Source organism: Podarcis vaucheri (genome assembly GCF_965113315.1).
Source record: "Podarcis vaucheri genome assembly, chromosome: 3".
NCBI lineage: Eukaryota > Metazoa > Chordata > Lepidosauria > Squamata > Lacertidae > Podarcis > Podarcis vaucheri.
In genome coordinates this window covers 61853181-61866311 of record NC_138761.1, presented here as the reverse complement: position 1 = coordinate 61866311, position 13131 = coordinate 61853181, and the positions used below count along the sequence as shown (strand labels likewise).

The 13131-nt window shown below is 43.7% G+C and overlaps 1 protein-coding gene across 5 annotated transcripts in view; it reads right to left on the bottom strand.

Moving 5' to 3' along the window:
* Positions 1 to 13131, bottom strand: part of HIVEP2 (HIVEP zinc finger 2) — a 137354-nt gene that overhangs the window by 70804 nt on the left and 53419 nt on the right. The window contains exon 1 of one of the 5 annotated variants that reach the window (XM_082215867.1): positions 11266 to 11410. The exons of the other annotated variants lie outside the window; for them this stretch is intronic. The gene's annotated coding sequence lies outside the window, so the exon portion shown is untranslated. Of the gene's footprint in view, positions 1 to 11265; positions 11411 to 13131 lie in introns of those variants that run through there. 5 annotated transcript variants of the gene reach the window in all.

Sequence of the window (13131 nt, the reverse complement as noted above, 5' to 3'; positions counted from 1 at the left end):
AAATGATAACACAAACCCCCAGAAAACCTGAGACTGAGCGCCTATGAGAACTCTCACTGCCCCGATACCTCCAGCCAAAGAGAAAACTCAAGCTCATCACCAACATCCGCTTAGAGCATATCCCTATTTTCTCATAAAGCCAAGTCTCTTGGGAGATGCTGGATTGTCAGACGTGCACAAGGAAATACAACATAAAATAAATACACCAATATATATGCACTTACTCCGTCAGAAACACCCTTTGTATATAAGACAACCAAGACTAAACAAACCTATTTAGACTAGGTTACTCAAGAACAAACAGATAAAAGGAAGTTAATATCAAGACGTGGGGGGCACTTTCTAAAAAAGCTAATATTTAAAGCATAAAATCTTAGAGAAGCAAGCAGCTCTGCAGCCTTGTGGTAGCCTCCGACTCAACCTAGAAAACCCCAGGAAGTGGTTTGAATGAGAAGCTGGACCAGGTTTCTGTACATAATCACCTGATGTCATAACACACACATAGGTATGTGGGAGAAATTCAGGTCCATTCGCATGAACCTGCCTCATCTGTTCTTCCCAAATGTAAACAAGAACTCAGACATGCTTTGAAATGCACACGTCTCTGATTTTTTTTAGTGCAGTTACCCATCAAAAAGTGTACAAAAATGCACAGACTGAAATAGGACACCAAAATGCACTGAGGTGGTACAACAGGTTATGTACTTAATTCGTTCTGGAGGTCCGTTCTTAACCTGAAACTGTTCTTAACCTGAAGCACCACTTTAGCTAATGGGGCCTCCCGCTGCTGCCGGACCTCCGGAGCACAATTTCTGTACTCATCCTGAAGCAAATTTCTTAGCCCAAGCTACTATTTCTGGGTTAGCGGAGTCTGTAACCTGAAGCGTATGTGTCAGGGCTGCTACCCAGTCCCAGCTCACATAGGACCACGTTAGCCAACGTTCACGTTAAAAGAGTCTTTATTGGGTTACAGGTTCCATTTCCGAACTGCAATGTGCAGCCCTACGTCTTCTATGTCAGACCGGCGAAGACCCGTCTGAGTCTCCGCCTCTAGCACACCAGCTTAATACCCTAGCCTTGCTCCACCTCCTGCGCCTTTCCCTCCGTCTCTGGGTCCTTCTGCCCCCCGGGGTCTCTTCCTTCCTACTCTCTTCTGACGCGGACCCCCCTGACCCTTCCGCCTCCTTGCGGCGGGCTTTGGGACCTGGCTCACTCTCCGGGCTGCTTACTGCGCCAGCTTCCGCTGCATTTGAACTTGGCGCGCGCGCCCAACTCTCTACCTTCCTCTTGACCGTTTCGTCGCTCCCTGAGGTGGGCGTGACTACTCCTGACTCATGCCCTCCCTCCTGCTGAAAGCCTCCGGAACCCGATGTCTGGTCCCCTTTCTCCCCGCTGCTCCCGGCTGGGCACGTGGGTCCCGATCTCCAGCTGCTGCTCTCTGATCCCTCTCTGGACCCTTCTTCCTGGGGTGTCCCCCTGCTTTCCCCCCTTGCTCTGACCACTGGCGCTCCCTTCTGGGAATCCTCGGACTCACTGGACAGGCTCGGTGATCTCGGGTCGTCATCCCCACTCATCCTTCCTTCGTATTCCTCCCCCTCGCTCTCTGTCTCCTCCCTTCTCTGCGTCTCTGCTCCTGAACCCCTGACAGTATGTAACCTGAAGCCTATGTAACCCAAGGTACCACTTTATTTGAGGAAATTGCATATAAACTGTGTGCATTGGGCAAAATGGCATACAAAACTGAATATATTAGAAAGAAGCATGCACTAAAATGTTGAAGAATTTATGTGGGGACTTTAACAAAATCACAAAGTGATGCTAAAATGTGGCTAACTGATCTTAAGATTGAATTAAAGCAAACAATGCACACCCATTAACACGTGTCTTAAATATTCAGTTCTTCCATTAAAACAATTTTAACACACACCCCAAAAGAAAAATTATGCTCAGAAATTATTTTGTTAATATCTTGCAGGAAGAGGGTAAAAATAGTTTTCAGTATTTGGAAGGGGTTGTTTTTTGTGTGTTTTTTAAAGTCCGGAGGAACATTTCTTTAACTTTCAAAACAGTTCTGTTGTTTGATGTCTGCAGCCAGAGGTCCATTCTTTGCCTCAATACTTTAGTTCAAAATTTCACTTTCAGTAGCTTTTACACATTAAACGACAACCTCTCCTCAGTTCCTTGCATGTCCATTTACATTGTGCAGCACTCACAGTATGCAGGCACACATTTCAAGTAGCAGGACCCCGAATTGTTAAAAATACAGTTTTCATTTCTATTCTACAGTGCAGCCAGTTGCGGGATGGGAAACGAGCTTTTGCTGCTCAAAACAAAAGAACTTTCCCAGAGGAAAAACATCTGTTTGCTTCTGCTGGCTGTGAAAGCCAAGAAAGCAAGGTTAAATCTAGTATGGGGCCGATGCAATTTTGAAATTGAGCAAGTTCATACATTCCTATCACATTATTATACTCCCCCTTTAATAGATCATACATACAGAAAATTGTAAACAGTTTTTGAACTGCAGGGGCGAGGAGCCTATGATCCTCCACGTTGCTGAACTCTCATAATCCCAGACCACTTGCCATACTGGCTGGGGCAGATGGGAATTGTAGTTCACCAACATCTGGAGGTTCATAGGCTGCCCACCCGTGCACTACCAGGTCATTCCTTAGAACATCTGGATCCCTGCTGCTACCGCCTCCCAACACCAATGGGAACTACCTGGGAGGCAGAGATGATCCAAAGTTTTCTCAGCAACTTCACTTGTGAACCATTATTCACGTATTCTAATAATTGCTTCCTTCCCACAAAGGAACATAGGAGTTGCCTTGTGTCCAGTACTGTCTTCTATGACCAGCAATAGCTCTCCCAGATTTCTAGCCTTTCCCATCAGCAGCTCCCTGACCCTATTTGAACTGAAGATGCTTAAGCCTGACCCTCGGACAATATTCATCCAATGCATGTACACTGCTAGTGTGTGGCAGCCTTTCCTTCTCACCTTATTCATGCACCTGAACAGGTGTGACACCGCATTGGCTTAGTGTCCAGCAAAAGCATTTTAACCCAGCTTGTGTTCCTCAAGTTAATTAAATGAGGGAAGGAGGTAATGAATGATTGGGAGCCCAAGTGTAACGTAACAGGACATTGCAGGTGGCCTGTCAATGACAGGCCCTTCAAACGGTCATGAACTGAATGGGGAGGGACAAAATAGAGAGCTGAGGCACAACATTTCTGTCAGTCATTTTAAGCTGTAAGGGGGAAGAGGTCCTTGCAATCTCCTCCTAATAAAAAGAGGCAAAACCGTTCTCTCAGTCAGCAAGCACGGATGAAGAGAAGGAGGAGGAATACTTTGCAAGGGCTCAACACTTTACACAGTGCTGACCCTCAAGCTGGTAACTCTCAGAAGATGTACTGAACATAACATTTAAATTATATTCACACAGTGTGATCCTAAGCACACTTATTCGGAAGTTAATTCCAGGGGATTCAATGGGATTTATTCCCCGAGACACGTTTAGGACTTTAGTTTGTTTTGATTTATAAAATGAATTACCTTCAAGTGAAACTTCCAGTAGATGAGGAAGGGAATATACAAAATAAGCAAGGGGGGAAAGCTCTGAAAATCTAAAATAGAAGTTTAAGCATAGTATGCTTCCTTTCTGTAATTTTCTATTCATGTTCTAAAACATTCTCTACCTAGGGCAAGTAAAGCACACACAATTCAGCCCAAATTCAGTATGTGTCACGGCTCTTCAACACTTGTGCTTGCCCTGTGCCTAGAAATCATGGGTCAGAGTGGTTTTACCTTTGCCCCACTGCTTTCCCCCAGAAAGTTTACTCTTTAGTGCTAAATCAGAGCAAGCATCAACGCGGAGTAAAACTCAACTGACATTTGCTCTGATTCAGTGGTAAACAGCAGGTTTCCCCAGGGGGAAACAACAGGGCAAGCAGAAGTGTGGATGATCCCTCAGTTCTGTCAATTTCCTCAGAACAGCTATACGTATGTGGATTATTCATGCATTTTAACTGAGAGGGCAAAAAACAAGTATTTAGCTCTGGACTCCTTGGGGCACTGAGAGTATTGTATGCTTAAAATCCTCTCTCTGAAACTGACTGAGCTAAAATAAAGTGTCTAATTTCACTTGGATCATGCCCATAATGTAATGTCCCTATGTTCCTATTTATCCAAACAAAGGAAATTCAGTTTGATTGTGACCATAATTGTTAATATATTGTCTACCACTTACTTGATTTATGCAAACAAAATAACTTCCCTTTCTTATCAAGACCAGGAAACATTAGCAAATATCATTTTGAATTCCTATTGAGTTAGTTGTTAATATTTCAGTGTGGTTCTTAAAATATTACCAATCCTTATTTGATATTCAGATCTTTGATTTTTTATAAAAGAAATCACTTGAAAATTTGCATGACAATACTTAATCTAAATTCATAGAAGTATGGGATGGGGAGCCTGAATTAAATAAAAATAAAAATATCCTCTGGTTTAGGGCCAGATTCTGCCTGTGTTATAGTCAATGGCATCTTTCCAGCTGGGCCTGGAATGAATTCAAGAGTGTCAAAGCATGCCAAATTTCACACTTCAAAAGAGAGGTTATGTTTAAATCAGAAATACAGCAGCTGCACTACTCAACCATAACCATGTTATGGCAGGGTGGCTACAAGGTCATGATTTGGATTGAGAATATGACAGAACATCCAATTAAAACATTGAGGGCAGCTTTGATAAACTGACTTATCAATGCTTTGCAGTATTTACACTGAAGGACTTCTAAAATTTCAGAAGCAGGCTGTGCTTCTGAAACCCACTGGGGATGATTTTGCTTTCGTTTTAAAGGTGATGTCCCTGATCCCATGCATGCCTACCTGGATGCTGAGTTCACACACTACATTCCCAGGTAGGTGTGCATAGGATTGCAACCTAAGTGAAAATACTGCTCCAAGATCATTGATTACAGCAGGCATAGGCAAACTCGGCCCTCCAGATGTTTTGGGACTACAATTCCCATCATCCCTGACCACTGGTCCTGTTAGCTAGGGATGATGGGAGTTGTAGTTCCAAAACATCTAGAGGGCCGAGTCTGCCTATTACAGTGATTTTAAGAATTCATGCCCAAAGCGCTTGGTGAAATATGAACACATCTTCCAATTATTGAACAATATGCTATCTACTTGGTGGGATCAAATGTCCCTGAGAGGTCCAGCAAAATCAGGGTCACCTCTTACAACGTGCACTAAGGCAGTGGCTTCCAAACCATTTTCCCCAACAGTTCTCTTAAAAATTGCTGAGGGCCTTGGCAGATCACTTAATGGTTTTTCTGCCTGTTGTAGCAACTGTAATGTGCTAGAATCTGCATGATTTTTAATTGCAATTTTACAGAAATACTGCAGGCCGCCTGAATGAAGCTTCTGGATGCTACCCTAAAGCAACCCAACTTTAAGAAATCTAGATAATTAACATCATCAAGGAAAACGTGAAGCTCAGCCTCACGCCTCCACAAATATTTTGTCCAGTAATGTAATGTTGTATACTGGACAATCGTGATTTCTATCAGAGGGTTCAAATGATGGATTCTTCAATAAGGAACATACCACTATCTCTTTTAATGCAGAAATGGAACAAGCCTTTGTTACTTCTGTTGTCTAGTCCCAGCATAGCTATCCTTATTAGGCAAGGCAAAGACCAATCATTCACATGATGAGCCATATTTCTCTGGGGGTTACTCCCACCACCCCCAATGTCATGCACCCCACAAAGGTGCCTTGGAGAGGGGGGTCAGAGAAATGGGAGATCGGGGAACTTGAGCTGCATGGCCCCAAGGTAGATCCTGGTGAGATGGGGGAGAAGAGATCAGGACCTCAAGAGAGGTCTGAACCAGAGGAGGGGCCCAGTGAGCTGGGAGGTGAAGGTCTGGGTCCCAGGGAGGAGCCAAGCAGGCAGCCAGAAAAGTGTTCCACCCCAAGACTGGGTATCCCAAGCATAAAATCGGCTGCAGTGGAGCTGCCACTAGCGATGAAGCAAAATGTGCCAGAAATGGAAATAGGAAAAAAGAAAAAAAACTTTTAAGTCATCTTTTTTTAAAAGCATGAGTCTAACCCAAAGGATCATTCTAACTTGTTTACTGATTCATTTGCTTCCAGGATAGCTCTGACTTCAAATTATCTTGTCACTCCCAGTGCCGTTCTGATGGATGCTGCCAATGCAGCTGGTACTGCGGACAGCCTAAACGAAAGCTCAGAGAACAAAAAAGGGACACAGAACAACCATCTGACATTGCATTGTTTATATCTATCTATCTATCATCTATCTATCTATCTATCTATCTATCTATCTATCTATCTATCTATCATGAAGCTGAGGCTCCAATACTTGGGCTACCTCATGAGAAGAAAAGACTCCCTGGAAAAGACCCTGATGTTGGGAAAGATTGAGGGCACAAGGAAAAGGGGACGACAGAGGACGAGTTGGTTGGACAGTGTTCTCAAAGCTAAGAACATGAGTTTGACCAAATTGCAGGAGGCAGTGGAAGACAGGAGTGCCTGGCGTGCTCTGGTCCATGGGGTCACAAAAAGTCGGACACGACTAGACGACTAAACAACAACATCTATCTATCTATCTGCTGAACCCTGACCATTTTTGTAATTATTGGGCATAGTCACTTGAAACACTGCACAAACAGCACGTGTTATGGGGGAATTAAGAGATATAATGGTAAAATAATGACTGCTCCCCGCTTGAAATGGGGGGCGCCCTTTGCGTGGACGCGTGCAGCCCCTAGATCTGGAGCGGCTCCAACAGCATAGGCTTGGCTTTGCCTTCCCTCAGGTGGGATACCTGGAGGTCTCCACCTACCTCAGTCAGTTGTCCAATCCCACCTGGGGAAGCGTTGCCAAGGAGACCAGGCCAGGTAGGAGAGGGATTACCTGCCCACACAATAGAGGGAGGATCTTACCTGGGAATCCTCACTTGGCTCCAGAGCTTCTCCCACCCTACCCACCCTCAGTTAAGGTCTTATTTTGCAGGTTAACTTTTCTTCACAGGTTTTGCAGGTTAACTTTTCTTCACAGGTATGCGGGCGCTGCTACGTTAAGGTTGCTGTTAAAGGGCCGGAAAGGAATTTCCCTGCATTGGCAGGTTTCGCCTTTCCCGTAGCAAAACGTCACAACTTTGGCGGTATCAGGCCTTGGGCGGAATCCTTTTGTCCATCTTCCTCTTGCGGCGGCGATACCAGGGTTCCCCGTTAAAGGGGTTTTCTGAAGGGAGGCTTTGGCCGTACACCGAAAGGTCGTCATTGCTCCCTCCTGCGGCGGCGGCGTTACGGGGGCGGCCATCTCTGCTTGAACATATGTTCTCCAGAGCCGGCCCATCCCCCCCACACACACTGGATAACCCTGATGCTCCCTAGGTCCCCGGCTGGAGACCGGGGAGGGAGAACGCCCAATGTCTGAGCCAAGGTCTACCCACATTTGAAATTTAATAAAGTTGTGGCCAATTTAATCCCATAGCACGTTGTCTCGAGTCGTTATTCACATGACGGGGGGACCGTGCAGGATCTGGGGACTCCGCCTGTCCATGCAAATATAATGGTAAAATAAAAGGCAGCTCACTCTCATTCTGGAAAATGGGTCCCCTTAACTGGACAGCCTGCTGACTAGTTGAGAAAAGAAACATTTGGAGTGTGGAAGAATCTGCTCAGTACAGACTGGACTTCCTAATTAATTGCATCATTTGCCAATGTGGAAGGGAACAGTACTCACTTTCTCAGTTTTCTCCAACCATGTACATACATTTCATACATATTTGGCAAGCCAAGAATTCACATCCAAAGCCAAGAAGCAGTTCTATTTGGGTACCATGTATGACAGCATAGGTGGCATTAAACTGTTCACTTTCGGCATGATTCATGAAGATGCCTCATCAAGAGTTTCCCCGAGAGTGGAAGAGTAGACAGCATGATACCATACAACATAGGATTTGTGTTAATGCAAGCTCAGAACTGATATTTAGAAACTGAAAGGGTGGCTAAAGTGGAAAAGAGGGCAGGGTCCTGCATCTTTGATAGTTATTTACAGAAGGGTTATTGTCACAAAAGGGTTATACTGATACTTTGATTTAGGAGTTGGTTGAATTGTGGATTGCTTTAGATTTTATAACTTCTGTTTTGGACAGTTAGCTGCCTCAAATTTCTTCTGACAAACAGGTGTAATATATAGTTTAAAATAAATAAATGTGCATATTTATGAAAGGGACAGAAGCCCAGTTCTCTTTTGCATCAGGCTACTGATGGGACATACAAACATGATATATCATTTTATTTGTATGCTGACTTTTCATAGTTCAAACCATGCTCAAGGCAGCTTACAACACGAAAAAAATACACAATTACAAACATAACCCAAAGTAGTCATAAACGATAAATAAAACATCAAAAGGTACACAACCAAATTTAAAAATGTCCATCTAAATGATAACAACGAAAATAAAGATACAAAAGAGTGATATCAGTAACAACAACAAAAACACACTAAACAATACCCCACCCAATAGTTTGTACAGCAGCCTCGGCTGTTGTAGCTGGAGTCAGTCAGGGCCCTGCCCTCCCAGGCCAGGTGGGAAAGGCAAGCAAGGCAGGGAGCATGTCTTCAGGACTCACAGCCAAGGGGGTCTGAAAAGGTTCTTAAAACATTTACCTTTGAAGTACAGCAGCCAGGAATGGAATTAAGCCCCACAGCAACTCCTATTGTCTGATTTTTACCAGATATTAATTATGAAACAAGTCCATGGGTTCTTGGAATGCTGCAGCCAGTATAGTGGAAGGAACCAGTTCTGTCCACCCACTAGTAATGCTTTCCTTACCAAATCATCTCCTTGCAAAGTCATTCCACTCACCCACTTAGTACTGCTCTCAAGTCGATCTACAGTATAAGAGGTCTGCACAACATGTGCCCCACCTAGCCAAATTCAGCCCACAAGTCACTTGAGGCAGCCCATCATGGGCTTCACACACACACACACACACACACACACACACACACACACACACTTTGCTTACCTGGGTCTCCCAAGACAAGGTAATTATTGACTGTTTTGCATTTGGTTTTCAGGTCAAAACAACACATATAGCAGGAAAAGACGAACTCAGACCAGGAACACTAATCAATCCGGTCCCAGGACAATTCTGTTAAATCCTAAATGCAGCCGACTATGAACAAACCTGTCCACTGAATTCTCCACATAAACTTTGATAGAAAATCAACAGTAATACCCACATCCTACTTCTAGATGAGCCTTTGACACCACCTGCTAAGGGACCCATAATACACAGAAGCACACACATAAACATTACATTTCCTAAACACAGAATCCCAGAAGAGTTCAGTGATTGGTTTTCCCAGCAAATGACTCACAGTCCCATCAAGATTTTGAGTTTAACCTTTTACTGTGAATTATATAACCAGCTTGGCATTAGTCATCAAAGGTTCTTGAAATAAAAAAGCAATACATAAATATATACCTGGCACAGTCAAACCATGGTACTTATTTGCATTTTCTAAGGCTTCAGCTTGTTTGCACTTACCTGGGGTCACTACTCCTGAGTAGACATGTTATAGGACTGCATTATCAAACAGTTTTAACTTAAGCTCAAAAGTTTGCTAATGATAAATGAATGGGGAAAGTGAATCTGGAATTGTACCATTTCAGAATTATACTTGGGATGTTATTGGGGTTACTCAAAACCAAGCGTTATAAATTACAGCCTTATACTTTGGATATAACTTGGGATACTTAAATCCAGCATGAGCTCTGCCTGCTAGTCTCAGAGCAAAGCTATCGGAGTGTCAGCATTGTATCCGTATTCTGTCCTTGTCTAATAGCAGATACTGTATATGAATGGATGACAAGAAGGGAGTTGTTGGTATAATAGCTACAGGGTAAAATAACATTTATGGATATAGATCTATGGGCTTGAGAAGGAATTTCTTCGTATGATTAAAGAACCTCTAGCACCTCTGATCTTATTGCAGGCGTAATAGATGGAAGGGTTGCATCCTTAATACCACAGAAATAATAAAAAGAAAAGAAGTATAACACTGGTTTGTTGTTGTTGCCTGTTTTGCAACGACCCCTGCAAGATACAATGCAGGGCTATGAGGAATCCCACTCTTCATGAGAGAGGCATCAAGGAACAAGGAAAAGCCCATTACTGTGACCCTCCAATTATACAGCTTCACAAACAAATGAATAATATTCTCCTCCAGGCAGAGGCAGAGTTAGCTGCTTAATTGTTTTCAGATCCACACAGAGTACCTTACCCACTCGGTATTTCGTGCACCTTATTGTCATTTTCTTGACAGCCTGAATGCCAGCGAAAGAGCTTGACAGTCCTGAGGTCAGAGGTCACCGAGAGTTGAACGTGGCATCCGCTGCCATCACATTTGTGTCAAGCGGAGTAAACATGAGGGAGAAAGGAAGGCGAAAGTGCCTCAGGCTGGCTCCAGCACTCAGCTGTCCTCACAGAGTGTGCTTCAACAGAGATGGAGAAGAAGAAAAAATCTCACAAGCCTACCGCAGTCTCATTTACACATGTCATGGGAGGGGGGGAGGTGGCAAGGGGGGGAGGAAAAGGAACAGAAGGGGTCATTTACTAATATGCCTTTTATAATCACTATTCATTTCCCTACCAGAAATAACTTAAAAGAGAGCAGGAAATTAATTGCTACCAAAAGCTCAGCAGGTCACGGAGGCAGGTGTAACCTATCAATTTAAGAACAGCCTTGCTTGCTGCATGTTATGATTTCACCTGGAGAACATCTGGACTGCACACCCTGCATCAAATGCTCACCATTCCGTATTCCTATATATATATTTTTAAAAGCAGACGCAGAAACACAACAAGAAGCTGAAAGAGCACACAAACACTTCCCTCCTCTGCTGCTTTACATTCCACAGCATCACTCTCAGCAGAGCTGCAGGGAAAAAAGCAAGCATTCCTTGGATAAAAGATCAGCTAACTGAACCATACACATTGCTCCTGCTACACTCCAGTACATAGATCACTAGGAAACAATGCAGCCCACACATCACGTCCTGAAATCCAACTGCAGTTTCTTCCGTAGCTTCGGGAAACATACCTTTCCCAGTGAAAACTGAACAACAGAGATAGGATTTACTGCCGTTCAGACAAGGAACACCTCCCTTTCTTCCCCTTCCCGATTTCCCAGTGAATGCCATCCCCGGTATACCTGCATTTATCAGCAATGCAATCGCCTCATCTCTCCAGTCACTCCAAAGAACCGAACAGCCTGGAAATTCCGGTTGTCCATTATTCGAGGTCACAGATAAAAGCTAAACAGCAGCAGTGACTCCCATCAATCATAAGTCACTCAGTTATAGAATGTATGGTAGGAGACCTACTGATGTAAGCTAGTCACCAGAGAAAATACCCACTGATGACGCATATCCAGGCATAAAAATAGTTACAGGGCCCCCAAAGGGATTATTCAACAGCCTACATTTAGATATTCTTACAAGAGACCCAAAGTCAATTTGCTGCTCTTAGGTGGCTGTGAAAGGCTGGAGTTTAAGCATCTTCAGTGGACAGAACCACAAGTGGCTGGTGTAAATAAACAACTGCAATTACGAGCTGTTTCTGCATTTTTTGACACTGCAGTATAAGGACAAAGTATAAAGGGAGAGATGCAGGCTACAAAATTCTACCTATAAATGTATCTTTACAATGCTGGTTTTCATTTACTAAAATATATATATATATTATGCCGCGCACAGCTTAACATTTGTCTATACATTTCTAAACGTGCTTTCTATCCTCCTCCCCTTGGCCCCTGCAGAGCAGCCTGGCTTAACACTTGTATAAAAGCAACATCGCAAAAAAACGGGTTTCAATTCCCTAAATCACTTTACAACAAAAGTAGCTTCCTTTAAAGAAATTTGACAGCAAAAACGTAGTCCCAGATTGAAGGATCTGCAACGGTGTTGGGTGAAATGAAGGTTCTGAATCACAAGTCTTCCCAGAGACTCTTGGGGATGAATTGCAGCTCTGCGGGTTTTGTGCACAAACATATACATTGCGCCTCAGAGAAACCTGGACAGTTCAGGATTGCAGCTCATAACATGCCAATCCTCCAACCCCGCTGCAGTGCTGTACTTCCCCCACAGGACTAAACTTAACCAGTCCCACATTTATACCAGAGAAAGTAAAGGAAACAATTTAGGGTTGCTACTAGGGTTCAGAGCTAAACCTATTCCCTGACACTGGTAACCCTAGTCATGAAGAACCCAGCTTGCTCTGTCATCTGCCTAACTCCACCTTGGCTTACGACTCTTAGTTGCACTCGACTGTAGACCAGAACGCTGGGGACTGGCTTGCTGACATAGCGGGTGAGAGCCAATGGTGGCTTGCACAACAGAAATCCACTTACACATGGATTTTTTCTCCCCCCCCCTCTGCCCCCCCCCGGTATGCATTCAAAATTTGTTCCAGAGGGTCCCAGTCCTCTGGAGCAGATTTTAAGGGTGCAGGGAGCCTGCAGGGAGAGGAAATGAAGGAAAAGGTCTTTTACAGCAACAGAGACCTGCTCAAGCTTTGTTGGAGTTCACCCAGTGGTAGCTTTTCAGTAGTACTGAATCTTATGATACAAAAAACCACCTTAAAAGGAAAATGACATTTCTTTCAACTAGGGCTCATAGGACAATGGGAGTCAGGATCCATTCCTGATTCAGTTATTTTAAACAAGCAGAACATTGGACCGTGCCCTGAACTTTGTCATAGGATAAGACCCACGGGGGCAATGAACATGTTGCCCAAAAGTGGCATGTTAAAAGGAATGGGCTCAGATACTGGATCCTATTAGAAAAATTACAGGCTGTTCTCTCCCTTGAAAACCAGCTTAACAGTTTTATAAATCGCCTTAATAAAGTAGAAGAAATTCTGTAAATCATATCAGATGGTATGAAATTATTAGTCACCCTAACGAAACTTCGGATTTCTCAGCAGTGGAAAAATGAGCAACATTTTTCACTGCAAGGTTAGTATATTTAAACAGGGGTACATTCCAATAATGGACAAGATTTTCCTTCAACTAAAAATA